This window comes from Lagopus muta, chromosome 2, assembly GCF_023343835.1.
Source record: "Lagopus muta isolate bLagMut1 chromosome 2, bLagMut1 primary, whole genome shotgun sequence".
Taxonomy (NCBI): Eukaryota; Metazoa; Chordata; class Aves; order Galliformes; family Phasianidae; genus Lagopus; species Lagopus muta.
In genome coordinates, this window is record NC_064434.1 from 74,904,360 (window position 1) to 74,924,896 (window position 20,537).

The 20,537-nt window shown below is 37.6% G+C and overlaps 1 protein-coding gene across 2 annotated transcripts in view; it reads right to left on the reverse strand.

Moving 5' to 3' along the window:
- The window catches only part of PLD5 (phospholipase D family member 5), a 227,113-nt gene extending 212,595 nt beyond the window's left edge, over positions 1-14,518 (reverse strand). The window contains exon 1 of one of the 2 annotated variants that reach the window (XM_048936319.1): positions 14,465-14,518. The gene's annotated coding sequence lies outside the window, so the exon portion shown is untranslated. The remainder of the gene's footprint in view (positions 1-14,464) is intronic. The other variant, XM_048936317.1, reaches the window with a different exon arrangement.
- Positions 14,519-20,537: the final 6,019 nt, after the last annotated feature.

Here is a 20,537-nt window from a genome sequence, read left to right on the forward strand (position 1 = left end):
TCAATTTTAGCTAATGTGATCATAGGGACTGTATCAAGTAATACGCTATGAATGACAGAGTACAAGAGCGGCAAACAAAGAGGATGAGGACGGGGTAATGTGATGAAACCTGGTAATTGGATAGAGAGGTAAAAAACTTGGAGCGAACAAAGAGGATGGGGAGAATGACCATATTTAATTGCATGCCTACTGTGTACTTCTCTATCCATAGTAATATCAGTCTTGTTCAGTCTGACATGGTAAGGGGTCCACAACTCAAGAGAAGATGCTCGTTACTTACATTTTATTCTAGAATAGAAGTGCATCTTTCAATGTTGTTTCATAGATTTTAGTTCTATTGGCTAAAAAGGATGAAAATCTTTGTAAGAATTTAGTGTCTAGATTTCTGTGCTGGTGATGCAATAACGCCAGCCAGAATATTTAAGAATATGTTAACAGTATCCATTTTGGACAATTCTACACAGAATAATTTTTTTCCAAAGACTAGCTTATTAATAATGAACATATCTTGCAAATCTAGCAAAGCAGTCAACCTATTTAGTTTCTTCTTATAGCATACGCTGTAAAGGACTTCAAAACAGAAAAAAAGCATGCTAAACAGTTTCAAATTATGGCAATATCACAGTTACCAAACATTAAATGTTATTCTAACATTTAATCAGAGTATTTTTATATTAGTAATCTGTTCTTATATTTTTGGGTAGGCGTCTCAGAGCTTTCCAAATCTGACATAATTGTTTAAGAGTTGTTATTCTGTTTTTCTTGTATGAGATTACCCTTGCCTGGACACTTCCTGGCATTCTCTGTCTTCTCCATCACTCACAGTTATATATGAGACCATTCTGGAGGGCTGAAATGACCTTTCTGTTCACCATGTCTTTTTGGCACAGTTCATATTGCTCATAGCCTACTATTAGCTATAACGAGTCATTCTTCTCTCCCTGCCCACACAGAGGAACTAAGATCTAGATGCAACTGCATGTTTTCAGCAAAGGTTTGCACATTTACTTAACTGATAGGGTTGGTGAACCTTAAACTCTAACTCAGCCTAACATGCTATGCACCAACAATTATCAAAACAAAGATGCAAAGTCACTGGGAGCTGACATATTCCTCTCAATGTTCTTTCCAAACAAGTCTTTTGTAGAACTGAAACAACCAAATAGGAAAAACATGTCATGCACCTCATCTGAAAGAGCAGTGGGATGTGTCCAGACATATCCACAAAAAGGAAAAACAATGATACGGGCAGGAATTTGCTGCAAGGAAGTTTACATTCAGGACAAACTAACCCAGCTACTGTTGCCTGAACAGATTGGGAAATAGACTTATCCTTCTAATATAGTACAATTTTCAATCATTCATTTCTGTCGTAGTACAGCTTGCATTTTCTCTTGTTCTGGACAATAGAAGTTAAAATACTCTCAATTATAAAATGAGTAATGCAGTAGCAAAGAATTAGGAACAATGGAAAAGTAATGCAAGCAAAGAACAATTTTTTTCCTCTAAACTGAGTTGTAAAAGCCTCGAAGAGAGCTCATTCAATAAAATGATTTTGAGAGAGGTTACTAAAATAATGGTAATAAAATTGCACACAAAAAATAATGAAGTTCTTGATATCGTCTCAGATTCTCACATTTCCTATTATTTTAAAGAAAAATGTTGAAGGTAGCAATCTCCTGACAATGGTGTCCCCATAACCTGAGATATCATGACATTAACTCTGATGGTATGAACTTTTCAGAGGAGCTGACATTTAAAAGGAGAGTATCCACAAAGACTCAAACAACAGCTGACACAGGCATAGCAGAATGCTGAATTTCTTCTAATATGTCTTCAGTACTGCCAAGAAGAAACTGGGTGAGAAAGAACATGAAAAGGATGGTTGGGGTGCTGGTAGAAGGAAGAACTCTGTTATTTTCCTTAGATACTTCTTGAGGAAAAAAAGTTGAGATGTTTGGGATGAAGAGAACATAGAATTGAGTAGAGATATAGCTAACCTAGACTATGTAGGAAAGCATGCAAAAGCAGTATTCTAGGGAAGGTATCTAGAACTATACGAAAAATACAAGGAATGCAAGAAATTTCATTCTATGTCCAATCATAAAATCATGGAGTCATTATGTTAGGAAAGACCTCTAAGATCATCTAGTACAACCATCAATCCATCACCACCATGCCCACTAAAGCAAATCACATCTACCCTTTTCTTGAAAACCTCCAGGGTTGGTGACTCCACCACCTCCCTGAACAGCCTGTTCCCAATACTTCATCCCTCCTTCTGAGAAGAAATTTGCACTAAAATCCTATCTGAATACAACTTAAATCCAACTCTGACACAACTTAAAGCTATTCTCTCTAATTCTATTGCTAGTTATTCAGGAGAAGAGGCTGAATCCTACCTTGCCACAACCTCCTTACAGGGAGCTGTAGAGGGCAATAAGGTTTCCCCATGAGCTTCCTCTAGGCTAAACAATCTCAATTCCTTCAGCCCTCCCCATACAACCTGTGTTCCAGTCCCTTCACAGCTTTGTTGTCCTTTTCTGAACATGTCCGAGGGCCTGAATGTCTTTCTTGAAGTGAGAGGCCCAAAACTGAACACAGAACTCAAGATGTGGCTTCACCAGTGCTGAGCACAGAGAGAGGATCACCTTCCTGGTCTTGCTGGATGCAGTATTTCTGATGCAATCTGGGATGTTATTGGCCTTCTTGGTCAGAGGGCACACTGTTGGCTCATATTCAGCCAGCTGCCAATTAACACCCCCAGATCCTTTTCCTCTGCAGCTTTACAGTCATTCTGCCCCAAGCCTGTAGCAATGCATGGGGCTGTTGTGAGCAAAGTGCATGACTCAGCACTTGGACTTGAACTCATATAATTGGACTCAGCCTATTGATCCAGCCTATCCATATCTCTCAGACCCCTCTGTAGAGCCTTTCTATGCCGGGGCATATCAACACTTCCCCCCAACTTGGCACCATCTGCAAACTTAATGAGGGTGTGCTCAATCCCCTCATCCTGAGGGTCAATAAAGATACTGAACAGGACTAGCCCCAGTACTGAGCCCTAGGGAACAGTACTTTTGACCAGTTGCCATTTGGATTTAACTCCATTCAACACCACTTTCTGGGCCTGGGCATCCAACTAGTTTTTCCACACAATGAAGAATATGTCTGTCCAAGACACAGGATGCCAGCTTCTCCAGGAGAATACTGAGAAACAATATCAAAGGCTTTATTGAGGTCCAAGTAGATGACATAGACAGCCTTTTCCTGATCTACTAAATGGGTCACCTGGTCATAGGAGATCAGTTTAGTCAAGCAGGACCTGCCTTTCATGAACTCATGCTGACTAGGTCTACTCCCCTGATTGCCCCCCACACACTGCACGATCGCACTCAGGACAATCTGCTCCATGACCTTTCCTGACACAGAGATGAGACTGATAGCCCTGTAGTTACCCAGATCCTCCTTCCAAAACTTTTTGTAGAAGGGTGTCAGATTAGCAAGTCTCCAGTTGTCTGTGACCTCCCTGGTTGACCAGGACTGCTAATACATAATGGAAAGTAGCTTAGCAATCATTTCTGCCAGCTCCTTCAGTACCCTTGGGTAGTTCACACTCAGTTCCATAGCCTTGTGACAGTTCAAAAGGAGAAGCAGGTAGCTAGAGGGACCAATTTAGAACCATTATTATGTAAAAGTAGCCCTCGATCCAACCAGAATTCTAAGATTGCTTTAGCAGAAAAAAAAGATTGATAACAATTAATTATTAACTTGAAGTCCTTTATTTCACTACTCCAGAAATCAAACTCTGGTATTCTGCCACAGGTTCCTATTAAAATGGCTGCACACATCTAAAGATAGGTTCTAAGAAGTTCTGAAGTTGGTAAACAGACAAAACCCTGGAGAAACAAAATGCATTTTCCTGTCTTACATGAAGAGGAGAACTCTGAAAACTGATCCTAATAAACTAATCCTAAATAAACTTACTAACCACGTAAAAAGTATATCCACTCTAATCTACTTAAACCTGTTACTGGCTTTACTCATTCAGAATGTCTAAATAATTCCTCATGGGAGAAAATAGAGTAAGATATGAAACATTTCCTACTAACTTTGGGTCAAATTACACAGAGACGTCAAGAAGTAATGGATATCTACAGGATCTAATTGAAAGATAGAAGGCTGTTCATTTATCTTGTAAGGACAAGATAAAGCTGTTCTACTCAGAACAAGAAAGAAAAAACAAGAAAGCTGTTCTACTCAGCTTTCTTATTTAGAAGTACCCACCAGCATGTAGTTTAGAAAATAAAATACAAAAACTTCAAAAGTAATTAAAAAACAACCTGGAATGGCCTGTTCTCAATTCCTAGAGTATACTGCAGAGTCTATGTCACTTACAAGCTTCTTCCTTAGACATATTCTGTCATGTCTTCACTACACAATCCCCTTGACAGATGATTGATGAATACAACGGGTTGACCCCAAAACAGTTTGGAAGATCATCTAGTGACATTCACAATATTCAGTTAAAAAAAAACAAACAAGCAAGTAAATAATCCAATCCAAAAGAGCTTCTGAAAACAAGAAAGAAAGAATTTCCTATGTTGCACATCTGAGGGAAGAAGTAAGTAAAGTATGTTTCTAGAAGAAACCCTGAAAATATGACCCACCTGCAGCCCATAGTTTTAGAAAAGAAAAAGAAAAAAGAAGGCAGTTATAAATTTCAAATTTTAAGAGAATTCTGTGTTTTGGTTTTGAGAGGGGAGGTACAGCGTGATTCACCTTTTAAAGTGATTGGATTTACCTATAATATTACAAAAGATTTTCTCTTCTGGAGAGTACATAGACTTCCTAAGCTTCTTGCTTATCTTACAAATTAGGGTATTAATAGCAGTTCTAAAGAATAACCTACAGTTTTCCAGAGTGTCTGTTTTAGAAATGAGAAACAATACTGTTACTCTTCTAGTTCATAGTTTCTGTAGTTTTGCATAGCGTGATAAAAACATACAGGGTCTTGTTAGAGAGCCAGCTTTAGAAATGCAAACATTTGTCAATCTTGTGCTTGGCACCAATTAGACATTTGATATCAGAGATAAACACTGAAAACACCACAAACAGGAAAGAGCCTGAGAATAGAGAAGAAACTCTGTAAGAACTGCATTACTAGACAGAAAAGCTGGCAAATATCTTGTTAACAAAGTCCTCAGGCTGCTTGGGATAGGAATAACATTATTACTTGTATCAATGGAAATGGACCTTGCAAAAAACATATGTACTCGGGCTTCAGTTAAATTGCAAGGGGATTTTTAGTACATACTTTGACAGAAAGATCCCTAGATAACTATAGGTGCTTGGTGCTCAGCAGTTCTAAGGCAGTTTCCTCTGGGCTTCAGTTTTTATATCTTCATATAAGTTAAATGATGTAATAGATACTCCTCTGCCTACTAAGATCCAAGCTAATTTCTGGTGGTTTGGTTCTTTTATAAAAAAAGTTTTATTAGACTAAACAGATGTGGCATAATTAAAAACATTTCTGTAGGAAAGAGAAGAGAGATTCTCCTGTAGTGGTAAATAAATAAACAGTCAAAAATCTGTGTGCTGCAATTCCTTACAGTACTATAGATGTGTTCACAACTATATGTGAATTAGATGTCCTTCTTGAACTTCTGGTGTGCTCTCCAGCACACTGACCCAACATTCTGCCTATTGTTCTTAAGCTCTACCACAAAGGAGCGGGACCAAGAAAGAAAGAAAGAGAGAAGAACAACAGTATAAAAAATGTGCTGCTGAACTTCCTGCAAAAGGAGAGCAAATGGCCTTTTGCAGCCTGTGGCACTTCCCTCTCTGTGGATCCCATTAATTTTAAAACACAGGTCTGACCACGTACATCCAAGGTCTCATCTCGTTTTTGGAGCCTTTTTTGTTCCCTGAAGATGCAAAAGAGGAAGTAGGACATAGATTCACAGGACAAAAGAGGGCAAAAACTCTAAGGGAGAATTTTCTGAAACAATGTCAGATTGCTGGCAGTCTTGCAAAGCAGTATGTTGCACTTCCTCTCTTCATTCATCTTCATTTTACAAACAGAAAGAAGAAAGGTTTTTCTGCAGAAGTTGAGTTTTGTTCCATTTCTTAGAGTTAGAACTTGCAATGACATGATCATTTCTAGATTGTAATATATGAATTTCTAATCAAGCAATTAAAGTGTATTTCAGAGTCATAATGAAATAAAAACACAGATGTTTCTTTGCAGTTTTCTTTAGTGTCTTAGAAATGCTACTCTTATTAGGTTTAATCAAACCCACAAAAATGACGTTTAAGAAGGTGGTCTACTGGTTACTATTGATGATCAGTGACTGATCAGCACACTGCAGTGTGATTGCTGTCACCTTCAACTGTAGTTGAAAAACACTATATAGTTTTATAATACAAATGCACAATCCCCTCACTGCAAGAAAGACATTGAGGCCCTGGAACGTGTTCAAAGGAGGGCAACAAAGCTGGTGAGGGGTCTGGAACACAGGCCATATGAGGAGAGGCTGAAGGAGCTGGGAATGTTCAGCCTGGAGAGGCTCAAGGGAGACCTCATTGCTCTCTATAACTTCCTGAAGGGGGTGAGCTGGGGGTCGGCCTCTTCTCTCGTGTCATTAGTGATAGGACCAGGGGGAATGGCTTCAAGCTACGGCAGGGGAGATTCAGGCTGGACATGAGGAAGTATTACTTTTCAGAAAGGGTGGTCAGGCACTGGAATGGACTGCCCAGGGAGGTGGTGGAGTCACTGAGCCTGGGGGTGTTCAAGGAAAGACTGGATGTTGTGTTGAGGGACATGGATTAGTGGGAGCTACTGGGAATAGGTGAACGGTTGGACTGGATGATCTTGAAGGTCTTTTCCAACCTTGGTGATTCTATGATTCTAATTACATGCAAGTTGGAATAAACAAGGTACAAGCAATTTCTATTTTTGGGTGAAAGGCCTCTTGTTTACTCTTGGTTCCTAGTACACAAATTACTTTTAAGAAGAGCAACTAAGAACAGTTCAGATTTTAACCAAAATTTTCTTCACTGTTTTTGCCTGTGATTGCAAAGGACTACACATTACACTAAATAGAAAAAAAAGAGGGAGAAAAATGATACAATCATACATTCACAAGGTTGGAAAGGATATACAAGATCATACAGGCCAAGCTTCCCCTGCATCAATCTCCAGATTTTTTTTTTTTCCATACTTGATTAACAATATTCTTCCCCAGTCCATAAGCAGAGGACCTCCCTCGAAGAACTGAGCACAATTCTATTTTTATGGAGATTGGTATAAACAGCTACTTACTGCCTATTTCTTACTGCCTTGAAGTTTTCAAAGATGTGATTTTTGAATTTCAATGTATTTCTCATATTGTCAGAAAGTAACATGTAATAAAGAATTGTCAGAAATATTTATTATTCAAACTGAAGGTAGTTTAACATGAACATTTCACAGACTATTTTGTATTCTGCTAGGCACTTCTCTTACATTTCTGAAAGAATATGTCTGTGTTTCCTGTGAATTTCTGGGCATTATGATTTAACCCTTACAATTCCCTAAGCATATACAAAACAAAAACTACCTCCCCCAGGACAGATAAACAGATAACATACAAACATTACATCTTCCCCCTCTTTCCTTCTGCGTTTTTTTTCCCCCCATCCAATATAGCTGATTTAACACTAGAGGAAACTAGAAATAACTAGAAACTAGGAATGAGTGGAGTCATTCCTAGCTGTAGGGAAAGCATAATGGTTTGTAGATAACCATGAAAACCATAACTATCACATCAGTTCTTATAACTGACAAAAGATAACTAATTCACTGTGATATTTCTGTATCAATAAAAAAAAAAAAAAAAACACCAACAACCAAAAAACCTGAAAAAAAGCAATGCCATTTTTTACATCTACAGAAGATAAACTGACATAGAGGTGAAAGCAGGGATTTCTGTTCAGTCCATAGCCACACTATTATTGCCAAATGTGTGTTTCTGGTCACATGATTGTGAAAGATTTATGCAGTCCCTTACCTTTCCTTCTATTACCACCCCAGCATGCATACTGTACCTGTATGTACCTAATGCATAGACAACAGTTTTAGTTCCCTGGAGAAAAGTTATCAAGCAATAACGGAAATTAATTTTTTAAAAAGGGCAGTTTTTTACTGCCCTGTATAGGATACAGAAATACTTTATGAGCTGCTGGCTACAAAGCAATGCAAAGAAGGGCAGAAGTCACTTAAAACAGAAGAATTGTGCTTTTTTGACAGGAAAAATATGCAAACTTCAGGGTGCAAAAGCATCAGGAACAGACCGGCACTGAAGTTTCATCTATAGCGTGAACATTTTAAAAAGTGCTTTCCCAGAGAAAGTACAGCATATCATCATTATATGTTGTACTTCCAAGCTTTTTCCTTAGAGGAAATAGTAGCCACAATACTGGCAAACTTAGTGGTAACTTTGGCGAGGAAGGAAAGTCTTCAAGCCAGTATTTATATGAGAATGAACACTAAAGGTTAATGAACACTAATATTCTGGTCCTTTAATTCATCCCCCTACGTTTTTAGGAAACATGGTAAAAGAATCTTTTGAATAACCATAACATTAAATTACATCAATATAATTAATCAACTTGATTACCAAAGTCATTGTATATGTGCATTTTCACATTAGTAATATCTGCAGTAAAAACATGCAAATCTTAATTTTCATCTCATGTGAGCTCAAAAGAGCTTTAGGCATATAGCAAAAAGAAAGAAGGAAGGAAAGGGGAAAAGAATGGAGAAAAGAAGGAAAGCAGGAAAGGGGGAAAGCAAACAAGCAAGAAAACAGTTTGACTGTATTAGCAGAGAGTTGTTCCTTTTTTTTCTTTTTTTTTTTTTTAAATGGCAGTTTTACTACTACATCTGATCTCCTCTGTTTGGTAACTTAGTAATCTCTAAAAACTCCATAGGGGATATGAATTCTTTATCAGCCTTAAGTCATACTGGAGTAAATTCAGATAAAAACCCAAGCTGTTTTTTGTATTAGTGCCCCATCGATCTAATAATGACATACAGAGCGAGACGACACATAATGGAATCAGTCCGGGGATTAAGCAGAAAGCTTCTTGTTATTTCTATGCACAGTGCTGGTTTGTAAGACTCCGTAATGGAGGCCAGATTTTTCAGTCATGCAAGACTACTTCCATATCTTTTCTCTGCACAAAAGTAGTAAGCAGCCTCATAATTCTCAAGTCTATTGTTTCCTCTGACTTCAGCTACCCTTTGTTTACAGGTGCAGAAATAATTCAAGTCTAAGCTTTGTATTTCTGCCAACCTCTTTTTGTAATCTATTTCATCAAAGAATGCCAGAACAAAACAAAAGGCATCATAGCTGGGAGAGGCATTTTGGCACTTCGAAAATGCTCGACTCTTTGTTCTTGTGTAGGCGAATAAGTTTTTATCACATTTGTCACAACAGAGGTTTTGTGACTGCTACTATTATTAGTAAAATAAATAGTAACACTCAGGAAAAAACAACACAAATCCATGTTAAAAACCGTGCTATTACTAGACTGAACTGGTGAGTGTTTCTAGAGTCAGGAGAAGTAGCTTGAAAAAATTTTGCATTAATCATTTCAATTCAGGTGAATTCCTGCAGACTGATACTACTAAAACTTAATAATAGTGTCTGAAATGAGGGGCAAAAATACAATATATCATTTTTGTCCATAGCATAATGCCATTTACTTCAATGTGGTTGCAACAAAATATGTACCATTATTTTGATTTAAGATGCAGGTACAAATCTACTATCATAAATGAATTTATTACAGAGTATTTCCAATATATTGTTCTTTGCCTGAGAAGATTAATATAGAAATGTTCTCAATTATTAACAATAGTCCTTACTTAACAGATTTTGATTTTTCCCCTCTGTGTCTTCTCAGCACATGTAAGAATCAATAAATGTCTGAGAGTCAAAGTCATCCAGTCTGCTCTTCGGCACACAGGAGGATTTTCTCAATGTATTTTAGTTTCCATTATAGGGAGAACACACTGAATTTGCTTTGAACTTCTATCTGAGATGACCACCAGCAGTACTACACAGAAGCAGACGTAAGATTTACAGAAACTTACAACCAGAAATCTTCTGTTGGTACCCACTGCATCTGCAATCTGCCTGCTTCATTTCTTATCAGCTAGCAAGACTGGGATACAGTATCAGAAATGAAGTTCAGAACGAAGAAAAACAAAATGTTACAATTTATTTCCAGGACCAAAGTTGCCAGAGAAAGAACAGGCACTTTAATCAGAGAAATGCCTGAGTTATAGCATTTAATCCTCAAAAGAGTTATGTTCAATACTGCACTTCTAAATTTGAGTGTGGCTGGAGGGCCAAAAAGAAGAATGATAAAAAAAGATAAGTTTCCACAGCTTTTTCCAAAGCAAGTAATAAATAGAGATCTTCATTCTTTTCCTGTCATTGCACAAAAAAAAGGAAAAGTGAAGAGTAAAAGAGTGCTGTGAAAATTGCAGGAACAAACATAAATTCGACAGTAGTTTTCAGAAATTAAGACTTAACAGAGAGAAAACAGAATTAAAGTTCTTTTATTACTACATTATCCTAACAACAAGTTACACATATCATCTTACTTTGTTTTACCTGAGCATAGTCGGAAAAAATCTAAATAATATCTGATTTATTGTTTGGTAAGAACATTCTTAAATTTTCTTCTACTATCTTTTTTTCTTTCTCTATTTTCATCTTCTAGCATCACTGTAGAATTTCAATCCTATCAAAATTATCAAGAGAAAACCAGAAGGCAACCATCACAAGGCAACATGCATAAAGAGAGTACTGAACACAATAGAGCAGTGTATTATTTTCTTAGACAATTCTCTTCAAATTCATCAGTCAGTTAAAAAACAAAAAAGCAGACCATAAGGAGTTTGTGCATATCTGTGTATGCTGAAGTATACGCATGCATGTTTGTAAACAGCATATGAGGGCTGGAAATATTTTCTTCATGAGAGGAAAAAAAGGCCCTACTTACATTATGATAACATATATGAGACATGTATCCCCACTTCATGCTTACAGAAACAAGGTGTATTTCAGCAAACCATGCCTTTTCTTTCTGTAACACGCTTTCTCCCTCTACCTCTCACCTCATGCCATTATTGTCATGCATTGATCTTCTAACCCACAATCAGATGTGTTGTAGTGGTTTGCAAATTTGAATATAAAGGTGAGAATTGGGAAGTGACATTTGAAAGAACGCACACTAGAGATCACAGCATGGCACGGGGCTGGAAGGGATCCTGAGGATCATGAATTTCCATCCCACCTGCCACAGACAGGTGCAACAGAAAAATGAAAAGCTGCTAACTCAAGATAACCACTGTGATGTTAATCAGTTCTATAGTACCACCAGGTTCCCTTCCCTGTGATGTTATCACAGAGCCTGGCTGCATTGTATGTGCCCCGCTCCACCCTCCCACTATCTCTCAGAGTCAGCATACCAAGCTCCCTTGGAGTTGCTAACAATCTAAGATTTACAGATCTTCTGTTGTTGTGGAAATATCATGGAACAGACTCCTTGCATATTCACCACATTCCACACTGACGTTTCCTCAATACTGTACTTTCTTTTAAGAGGGAGACATCTTTATATGTTACCTCCAATAATTATTCTACATAATCCATGCTGAAACTATAGTCAAACTTCAGTTCCTCCTAAATATTGTGAGGTGGTCATGTGCAGTCTTGCTGGGAGGATTAGAGCTAAAGGGGGAGCAGCTTGAGCAGCTGGCTATGTATAGGGTAGGACAATTGGCTCATAGTCATGCTATTTAGTAGGCTAGTGTTATCTGCCAGACCAAAGGAAGCAGAGGGGAACACATTGACACAAATGTCAAACACGTAAGGTCATAAAGAGAATGAAAAGGATTTTAGAGATGCCAGAATTCAGATCAGCTGCTGATATCTGAAGTTCGTAGAATTCAGACTGGAAGAGACAATATATATAGTAGTGAGATAGTCAAAGAGACTATCAAAGAGTATAAGCCACCAGTTAGAATTCATTCTTCTAAAAGTTGCACTCAAGTGGATCTTATAAAGTCGGGTATAGTAATCATTTTCATGGATTCTACCAAAAGGTTAAACAGACATTTAAAATATTTGATTTTGTGAATGCTATTAATATGTACATCTAGAAAAAATTGTATAAAATGGAATTATTATGAAAAAGAATGCAATAAAATTTTATTCTAATGATTCTGATGTTCTTTTTTATATTTATCCTTAACAAGAAAATAAATAGGGTAGTTCTATTGGATAACTGCAAGTAATTGTAACTCATGTTGTAAAACAGCTGCTACATGTTAAAAATCTATACACAAATGACAAATAGCAATAAGTCTGCTTTAAAGAACAAAACCAAAAATGTTTTTAAGCTTGTTGAATCACTTGTTTTATGTGGTTCTACCCTCCAACTGGAAGATGTGATCAGAATGGATCCATCAAAAAGTAGCTACGGCCTGTAAGTGGTTTCACCATGGTCACAGCTGGAGGCTGAGCTGTGGATTTATAGGTCAAGCTTTTACACTTATTGCTGATAACTGTTAGAAGCTACATGGAGTGCTGACAGATTCTTTTCAGGCACTGACCTAGATTTACACTGTTTTAGTTCAAAGTACTTTTTGTAGGGAGAAAACCCCAGCCTTCCTTGTATTCTAATTTATGTGTCTCATTTAATCTAGAAGACTTCACAGCCAGTAAAATAAGACAATTCAAAGCATCAAAGGAAGGTACTAAATATAAACAAATCCCAGTTCCATCACCTTTGTATAAATAACTACAAAAAAAATCACTCTATAGCATTATAAAATCATGATTCCTACTCCACTGAAGAACATCAATCAAAGTTTCAATCTCATTATAGACTTGCCAGCTTTCATCTTCTTTTACAAGTTCAAGATGATGACTCTGACCTTCCAAGAGCACTTTAAATTCACAAAAATGGGAGAGCTGGTGATTTTTTTTTTTTTTAATAATGGGCACATTTTTCTGTATATACAGCAGAGCAGCTATATTCACCATAAGCATAGATTTCACTCTTTTGTGGTAGCCCTTAATAAAATATCTTCTTCACATCTAGAATCTCAGACAAAGATAGCGGAGTTACTACTTTTTTCATCCTAATTATTCTCTACTAAAAACCCCCACCTCTTTAAAGTACAAATATGACTTTACATTTATATCTTTCTATTGTAATTCTTACATTTAAACAGAAAATGAAAACATTTTCTTTCCTCCTAAAAGACTGTGTAAAACTTTGGCTGACCTTAAAGATAAGAAAGATGTGCCCAGCTACACATGGAACTTGTGTGATCTGTGACCTCAACCTTCCCCAAAATACAAAAGTTTTTTTTGAAACTACTGAGACTACTGATATCATATGTTCCTTTCTTTAAAATGCTTGAAAAGTTATCTAGAAGAATATGGAGTCAAATGCAAGTATGTATATATATTTTATGACAGTGTCTAAAATAATCCATGCATTTTTCTTCAAAAAAAAAAAAAAAAAAAAACCAACAATAGTTTTACCTCCTCATTTAAAAAAATAAAAATGAGGAAACAGCCATTGTAAACAGTGGGAGAGCAGTATAACCTAATAATGAGCAAACCGGAATCAGTTCAAATCTCTATATCAAGATTCATCCTATTTTTCAACATGGTATCCTACACACATTTTGCTTACCTTTACAATGAAGGCACTGCGTTCACTGATTGTCAGTGCAGAACGTTACAACTTACACTTACTCATTTAAGATGTTCAGTAACTCTAGAAGCCATCAAAATAACTTTCAAATGCAATTTCCAGTGTCTTTTCAGAGGTTTGTGCGTTTGTTTTATATTAGAACTAGGAGTACATGAAGGAGCAAATACACAAAAGAAAATAAGTAAATTGAACCCTGGTTTTGGCTCTCCTGGAAGAGGGAGCTCACTCCATAACTGGAATAAAACTATTGGAGTGGAGCAATCCTTAGATTTGGAAAATCTGATTTTTAAACACACATTGCTATTTCACAGGCTTAAAACCTTTCTTCTCTTATTGGGTCATTTTCTTCCAAGGCAACTTGTGTTCCAGAAGCATACATTACCTAATTTCAAGCCTACTAATTTTAACTATTTGAAATTCAATTAAACATTGTAGCACTCATTAACAACAAATGCACTGCCATTTTTCCCCTGTTCTACTCGGTTGCTTTTTCTTTTTTTTTCTGTTCTATTTTTTAAAGATTCTAATGCTGTAAATGATTATGTAATCTGCCTATTTTTTTTTCCTCTTTAATTGAACTCTCATTTATTAATTTTCAGCACTACAGCGGTGTTACAGCTGGAAAGATTATCGCAGCAAAAATGGGAAAAGAAGCAAACAGGAAAGGAATGCTCACCTGTATCCAAAGAACTAGGTTCACAGGAAAGAATCCACAGAGAAGGGTTCTCCAGAAAGAGATCCATCCTTAGTGGCAGTCAACCCTTAAATGAGGTCTGAGAGAGGTACAGCCAGGCTCCATCCCTTCTGGTCACACAGCTGAATTGCCTTCACCTGTGCTCCCAGGGCTGACTGGTTCTTTCCCCAGGTGCTCAATCAGTGGTTCAGGCCATGACTCAACAGTTCCCATACAGATGGGGGTGTACTCTCAAATAGTAGGCTGCATTTAATTTCTTATTAGTAGCAACGCTGAAATTTTTCTTTCAATTTTAAAAAAAACATAATGAGCATCCAAAGGCATGAATTGAAACACACTTCAATTCCTTCACTCTGGGACTGGAATTAATTTTGCCTATTTAAAGAAAAAACAGAATATCTATGAAAAAATCTAAGTCACTGTTCTGCTCTGTTCAAAGTTATTAATACTTGTGATAAAATCATTAAAGTGGCCTAAGTTTCTATTCCTTGAATTCTATTTGCCAAACTGTCAATTCATATAGTTTTTTGTTGTTTTTTCCTTTTCTAGTAGCTATATGTTTGGCCAACTTAGTTAGAGTAAAATATATATCTGCTTCTTGGATTGTCACCAATATATATCATGAAAATGATTAAAGAAGAATTAACTATGTGTAATTTGCAAATATCTAACTGAAATACTTAATGTGGTCTTTACTTTTCTTGTGTGGTCAGTAGTGAGCAAGAGGACACTTTACAGGAAACTACCTCCTTTGCTTTGCATACTGAATAGTTACTATACAGGAAAGTGAGATTTATCTGAGCAAAACCAGATATGAAGAGCTGGTCTCTTGAGGCTCCCCTTTTAGAACAGTGGGAGAAATAGGGAGTAAATCTCTTTCTAAAACGACTGTCTGAAACAGGCCTAATGAATCACTTTCTGTTTCTCCCATTGACCTTAAAAAGAAGCCTCAAGTGACTTGCTTAATTGTATATGCCTACAGCACATGTTAAAAACGTCTGAAGTTGGGTGAAGAGATGAATTCCACACTAACCTCCTAATTTGGATGATTAAATTTAGCCAGTAACTTCATGTGTAGCTCTAGGGTACTCAGTAGCTCATCTTTCTCTTCCACCAATTATTGACAAGTGTATTATTTTGTTCTTTAACTCCCACTGTTCAAAGCACATTTCATGTCTAGTTTTCAGGCAGTGAAAACAATTTTGCAGACATGTTTCACTTCAAAACTCCTTCCAGACCTATGGTTGTGGCTCCATCTCTACGCTAGATAGACAGATTCATGTAGATAAAATCCTTTAACTGTCAAAGAGCCTGCAGTTTCTGTTTTATGTTTGCTAAAGATGCATAGCCAACTTGAGAACATAGGTGTACATTTCTTGTTCAAAAGTTACAGCCAGTCATCTTAATCTCACCACAACTGACAGTTTGGAAATGAAGTTCACAGGCCACCAGAATATCCTTCTGCTGCAAAAGCACCATTCTAGGCCATTGGATTAGTAACCAGTATGATGGAGATCAAGGAGAGAGCCATCTGTGTTATGTTAGGAGTAATAAGACTGAGACCAACAAGGAGACAATGAACAGGGCTCCATGGGGAAATTAACAGGAAAACAGAAACCGGGAAGGAAAACAAAGCCCAAACAAAGACATAATCTCAATTAGAGACTGAGAAAGAACAGTGGACACTTTAGATGTAGAGATGCTACAGCTTGAAGCTGGACTAGTATGTGGCTGAAAGGCCAGTGATCCAGCAGCTTTTCACACATGCTTCAGATTTCTGAAGTGCACCAATGAGATCTCATGGCTGTGTCATTCACCTGCAATGTCATGCGGGCAGAGTCAACACCTTTCGTGAAGTCCTTGTAATCACAGCCCACAGAAGCACAAATTGATCCTTTTGGATGATGGTTTCTAGGAAACTGGAATAACTTCTGGATGCATCAGGAAAATACTGGTGGGTTAGAGGTGTAAAAGTACTAGAACTGTTTTCTTGCTTGTAAACAAGAAGTATCCATGGAGACACCTGAGATGGCTGGCAGAGACTAATTCATAGCAGTCAATGAAATTGGACCATCACCCAGACAGTAGTGGTGGTAAAACAGAAAGCAAACACAGAAGAAAAAGAAGCAGAGAGGAGTCTGACCTGGACATAAAGAGAAAATATGTCATCTTTTTCCTGGTAGAGTTCTGTCTTAACTCAGAATCTGTACATTTTGGCTTGAAGGCATTCCAGTGTGCAGCTGGGATACCAGCATTCTGAAAAAAAATAAAAATCAAAGGGTAAACCGTAAATTTTGTTGTATTCTTATAATGAGATACTTCTAATACTATCAAAGAATTTTGACAAATAAGAGATCATCAATAAGATAATTACCAATTCAATTTATGGTGTGTCCCACTTGGCAATATGTATCAACAATTTTTTTCATAAGTCTGAAAAATATTTTTCACTCTTTCAATGCTTTACAGATCATGATTTTTTTTTCTTTATGAAATACCTCTTGAAAAAGAAAAAAGACAGCAGCCAGAATTATATCTGTATGACTTTCAAAAGTTAATGCTTCTAGTAATGATATGAATTTCATGTCGGGTTAGAATTATACATAACCAAGTGACCCACAATGAAAATAATGCCAATTTCTGAAAGGCTTTTCATCTGTTTGAAGGAAACATGTTTCCCTCAGCAGCTGGCAGCATATTTGGAAGCAAGACCAACACTTGCATTGTGTACCTGCTAAAGGGAAAAATGAGAATGTGACTTCTGCTACCATTGCTTCAGCTGGCATCATAACAGAGCTGTTTGAGAAAGGGGAGAGCAATACAGGTACGTATCACAGTCCCCTTCTGTCAGTAACATGCTCTATGGAGAAGTGACTGGAACTCTTGAAGAAACAGGAGCAAACCAATTCCCCAGGGAAGGAAAGGCTGCAATCTCACTGATGTGGGTAAGTCAAACTGTTGGCTTCTTTCCCTGCCTAAAAAACGTACTTTCAGGCTGATGTGAGAATCAGAGTCGTAAAGACCAGAACTTTACAAACTGTTCATGACTACAGTGATAACTGAAGCTGTAGGTCCAGAACAGCTCCTTTAAGAAGCTAAAAGGATTACTTCTGCAAAAGGCTTAAGGAGTTGAGCTGCAGGTCTCAGTTTGCAGAGAGAGCAGGAATGCACAGTAGGAGCTAGGGGAAATGTCTATGACTCTGGACTAGAAATACTGACCTCGAAGGAAAATGATTAAATGGTAGAGATAGTGTGCTATGGTGGTGGATTAACAAGTAGAGTGTACACTGGGGCTAGAGGAAATACATATAGGCATATATGTATGTACACTAATGAATTTCTTTGTTGTTTTTTGTTGTTGTTGTTGCTATAGACTATTGTTTTCTTTGACTAAATTTGTTATTAATTGTTAAAATCATGCAGTGGCAGGAATATATTTCTACTTACACTGAAGTTCATTCATCACAAAAATTAAACACTGTATCACCATTCTCCTTTTTATGACTAACCTTATTGAAAGCTGCTGGCATGATTCACAGAAGAGTATAACAAATGCAAGACTACTCAGACTTCATTATAAGCTGTAAGTACCTATGAAAATGAGTCTAATGCTGTACTTGAGTGTTGCACAACTCAGAGATAATGAGCCAGCCAGACTGCTCAACATCTCTTGTGTAAAGCAGTAATGATGAATACTACGTATTGCAGTGTGATAGCTGATATTTTAAGACTTTGTTTTTTAATCAGTTTCTTATCCCTGTGCTACATAGTATCAAAGAGTACAGAAACAGAGAGAGAGAGACAATGACTTTGATTTTTGGTGCCTGTAAGCATGTGACATTTGTATTTTAAGTGGTATTTATGAGTACATTTTCATGCCAAAATATTGGCACAATATGCTAAAACAAATGAGGATAGCAACATTTCTAAATATAGACGCAGTAAAACAAGGAAGAAGGTTTGCTCCAAAAGTAATGCCTCCTGTTTTATTATGTTGGCCTTTGATGTCAGAGGCAGATGTTGGTGGCTGAATTTTCCCAATATTCCACTGCATGCTATTACTCTGTGATAGATAGGAGCAGAGGGCAGTCTGACAAAATGGCATCTGATATAGAGGTGCATATGAAACAAAGGTATGTCACTGAAATCCTCCCTGCAGAAAACTGACATTCATTGAGGCTTGCTAAATGTTTCTAGAGACCAAACAGTGGATGCGAGCATAGTGAGGCAGTGGATGGTGCCTTTCAGCTGTGATGAAAGCAACATGAATGACAAGCCTGGATGCCAGACAGATTTTTCCAAGCTCAGCATGCAGGCTCTTGTTCCTTGCTGGTGCTTAGCTAATAGATGTGACTACATTGAAGAGTAGTGCTTGGTAGCTCTAGAGAATTTGCAATATCAACTAACATTACTGTGCTTTGTAGTTTCCATGTAAATAAACAGGAAGCATTGCTTTTAGAGCTACTTAGAATCATAGAATAGCCTGGACTGAAAAGGACCACAATGACCATCTTGTTTCAACACCCTGCTATGTGCAGAGTCACCAACCACCAGACCAGGCTGCCCAGAGCCACATCCAGCCTGGTCCTGAATGCCTCCAGGGATGGGGCATCCACAACCTCCTTGGGCAACCTGTTCTAGTGCATCATCACCCTCTGAGTGAAAAAATTCCTCCTAATATCTAACCTAAACCTCCCCTGTCTTAGTTTAAAAATATTCCCCTTGTCCTGTCACTATCAGGTGTAATATATGTTTGATAAGAAAGTTCAGCACTGTCCACCTGAAGATTTTATTTTGATTTTTGATAGTGAAAAAATGTTTACATGTATTTTCCAAATTTCATGGCTTCAAACATGATGATGACATCTACTCTTCATACTCCTGAAATCAGGACATGACTTATACTGTGAATCCTACCAATCTACCATAACATAGTACTTAAATTCCCATAGGGCTTGTACAGTTTGAACACACCTTTCTGAAACTACAGCCACACCTACTTTTTGAGAAATAACATGTTAGTTTGTGAGAATCCTTTTCTTTTTTTTTTTGGCTCAAAGCTTGCTTCCGGAGGTATTTCTTGTGATAAGTCTCTAACCAATTTATTGAGGAGGCAAGTGATGGGTGCTACTGTGTGACAATCAACATCACTCCATGGGCATTTGAAAGCACCTTCCTCCAGAGCTGTTTGCCTCCAGAAGAGAGTGCTCAGGAGCGTTTACTGGTGGAAGATCTGGGCTGTGACTAAATAGCTCCAGCTTGGTATGGGAAAACTGGGGAATGATACCATCGTGTTCTGTGAAAAACAGGATGTGGGTGGGTATCTCTGCTCCCTCTTATCTGCTGGCAAGGCCTGGAAGATGGGAACAAAGGAGTTTCTGCTGACATCCCAGAGCCAGAAGCTGCCACTCCAAGAAGAGCTGACTCAACCACTTTGGATTTGAGCTGTCACTCAACTACTTCGGGGTCGTCGTCATCAACAGAACAGCAATGCCCGATGACCCACATACTGAAGATCAGTGACTGAAGTATGAGCCATGCTGGATCCATGGTAGTGACTGTCTCCCTCTTGCTTCTTACAAAGACTCGTTGATTCTATTTCCTGTCTTCTCTATCACCCCTTTTCCCTTCCCCATCTCCCTGCTTAAGATTTGTAAAAAACTGGTCAGACCAACATTTGAACCCTTGTTTCTTAATGTCACACCGTGAATATATATATCAAAAAACCTCCTATAAATTGGAGTGAGACATAGTCAAGATAAGGAAAATATCATGTTGCATGACATTTGGGCCCAGTCTAAGCAGTCTGAATTCGCTTTATGTTAGTGAAGTTTAGACTTCATGCAGCTGAATTTGAAGTTTAGACTTCATGCAGCCCACCACTTTTGTAGAAAATGTGTTAGAAGTTATTCAGAATTAACAATTTTGCTTTAGAGCTGGAAATCTTGTTCATATCGTGCTTCTTGTTTGACATTAAGGAAGTACAAATTGCCAAATATTACAGCTACAACTGTAGTGTCTGTAGAACAAGAGTACTTTTTCCAAAATCTAATCC